Raw genomic sequence first — 3,128 nt, 5'->3', positions numbered from 1 at the left:
CCCCCCCCCCCCCCCCCCCCAGCAGATGACCGAGGAGAACAGAGCGCTGGCCACAACAGACTAATAGAAGATCTCCAACATCCTGCTGCACACGTTGAAGTGCATATAGACCTTAGTGGTCCCCTAATACTGTATCTGGAGTCTCTCTATATAGACCTTAGTGGTCCCTAATACTGTATCTGAAGTCTCTCTCTATAGACCTTAGTGGTCCCCTAATACTGTATCTGAAGTCTCTTTATATAGACCTTAGTGGTCCCCTAATACTGTATCTGAAGTCTCTTTATATAGACCTTAGTGGTCCCTAATACTGTATCTGAAGTCTCTTTATATAGACCTTAGTGGTCCCTAATACTGGATCTGAAGTCTCTTTATATAGACCTTAGTGGTCCCCTGATACTGTATCTGAAGTCTCTTTTATGTCTCTCTCTCATGGGTGGACTAAATTCTCTGGGCGAGCATTACGACCTTTTTTGCACATACTATACTAAGACTTTTTATGACTTTTTTACATTCTATAGTAGTAGTATAATAGTATTTTTTTATTGACATACTGTATTATGACTTATTATGACTTTGTCACATACTACAACTTTTAATTATTTCTTTAGACATACTATACTGTTATGTTATTACTTTTTTGAAATACCACCCTTTGAATATATGATATGACTTTATTTGACATAGTATAATATGACTTTTCTTGACTTTTTTGATATACTATGACTTTTGATGATTTCTTTCAACATACTATGCACTTACTTTTTCTGACTTTCTTTACATACATTACTATTACTTTTTTGACTTAGTATACTATGACTTTTTTGACATGCTATGCTATAACCTTTTATGATTTTGTTCGGCATACCATACTATGACTTTTTTTTATTTTTATTTTTTTTAAACTGAGACCCGGACACAACCTTTTCCAGTGTCTCCCTCTGGGAGGTGCTGCAGAGCACTGTACGCCAAAACCAACAGACTCAGGATCAGTTTCTTTCCACAAGCTCTGATCACTGTGATGACCAGCTGACTCTGACTCACAGTAACCCAGCAACACTGTCTCTAATCAGCCCGTTTGCTGGTTCTATTTCATATTTAGTCATCAAACTCATTCTCTATTTCATGTTCATACTGTTCCTATTGTAATATAATATTTATCTAATAATACTTTTATTCCAGCACCCTTTGCACTATGCTCCATAATTAAAATAATAACTATCACAATTATAATTTACTCCCTGCATACTTTGCACTCTTCATTGCACTATTGTCTCAACCTGTTTACAGTGTGTATATACTGTTTTTGTATTATTAAGCAAACTGTGAGCAATAATGATGAGCAAAAGCAAAAGTCCTCGTATGTGTTCTCATACCTGGCAAATAAAGCTGATTCTGAATCTGATTCTTTTTTACGACATGCTATACTATGACTTTTTATATACTATAGCAGGGGTCTTCAACGTTTTCCAGGCCAAGGACCCCCAAACTGATGGCGAGATGGAGCGGGGACCCCCTAATTATATATATTGTATAAAATTGTGTTACATCAAACTGGTCCTATAGTGCCATGTGTGCATTGATGACTGAAAGACATCTTCTGCCTCCATTTATCTGTTTAGTACAGTGTGTTGAATTCATGTTAATGTGTATTTAAAGACATTTCAATTGGTGGAAAAAATTGCAGGGGGGGGGAATATAAAAAAAAGTCTAATCCACCAAAACTTTCGCGAACCCCATGCAGTACCTCCGCGGACCCCCTAGGGGTCGCGGACCCCCTGTTGAAGACCCCTGTACTATAGTATGATATTTTTAATGAACATGTTATGACTTATTTTGACTTTCTTGACATACTATGACTTTTTTTCCACATACTATATACTATTATCTTTTCTTCGCCACATACTATATGATTACTTATTTTCGACATACCATACTATGACTTTCCTTCAACATACTATACTATGACTTTTTTCTCCCAAATACTATACTATGACTTTTTTATATACTATACTATGACTTTTTTGACTTTTTCTGATGTACTATCCAATGACTTTTTTCATGTACTATACTATGACTGTTTTTTATGTACTCTAATATGACTTTTTTTCAGTGTGCTATCCTATGACTTTTTTCGATGTACTATACTATGACTTTTTTGACTTTTTTCGATGTACTATACCATGACAGTTTTTTATGTACTCTAATATCATTTTTTTTCGATGTACTATCCTATGACTTTTTTGACTTTTTCCATGTACTATACTGACTGTTTTTATGTACTCTAATATGACTTTTTTTCAATGTACTATACTGTGACTTTTTTGATGTAGTATCCTATTACTTTTTAGACTTTTTCTGATGTACTATCCTATGACCTTGTTCAATGTACTATACTATGACTTTTTTTCGATGTACTATCAATGACTTTTTTTGATTTACTAAACAATGACTTTTTTTCAATGTACTATCCTATGACTTTTTTTGATGTACTATACTATTACTGTTTTTTATGTACTATACTATGACTTATTTCAATGTACTATACTGTGACTTGTTGACTTTTTCCAATGTACTATACTATGACAATTTAGACATCACATACTACTAAGTCACTACGGTGGCTATGTGGTAAGCAGTTGTTGGTTTGAAACCATCTTGTTCCAGGCCATCTTTTTTGTGGAGTTGGCTCTGACTTTTTTCGATGTACTATACTATGACTTTTTTTCAAGGTACTATCAAATGACTTTTTTCAATGTACTATCCTATGATTTTTTTTGAAGTACTATACTATGACTGTTTTTGATGTACTATACTATGACTTTTTTTGATGTACTATACCATGACTTTTTTTGATGTACTATACTATGACTTTTTTGGATGTACTATACTGTGACTTTTTTTATGTACTATCCTATTACTTTTTAGACTTTTGTTGATGTACTATACTATGACTTTTTTTTGATGTACTATCCTATGACTTTTTTCGATGTACTATACTATGATTTTTTTACATACTATACTATGACCTTTTTTTAACATGCTATACTATAACTTTTTTTTATGTACTATCCTATTACTTTTTAGACTCTTTCTGATGTACTATCCTATGACTTTATTACTATACTATG

This window comes from Etheostoma cragini, chromosome 9, assembly GCF_013103735.1.
Source record: "Etheostoma cragini isolate CJK2018 chromosome 9, CSU_Ecrag_1.0, whole genome shotgun sequence".
NCBI classification, from domain to species: Eukaryota; Metazoa; Chordata; class Actinopteri; order Perciformes; family Percidae; genus Etheostoma; species Etheostoma cragini.
The sequence above is the reverse complement of the archived record's forward strand: the minus strand, read 5'-3'. Positions refer to the sequence as shown.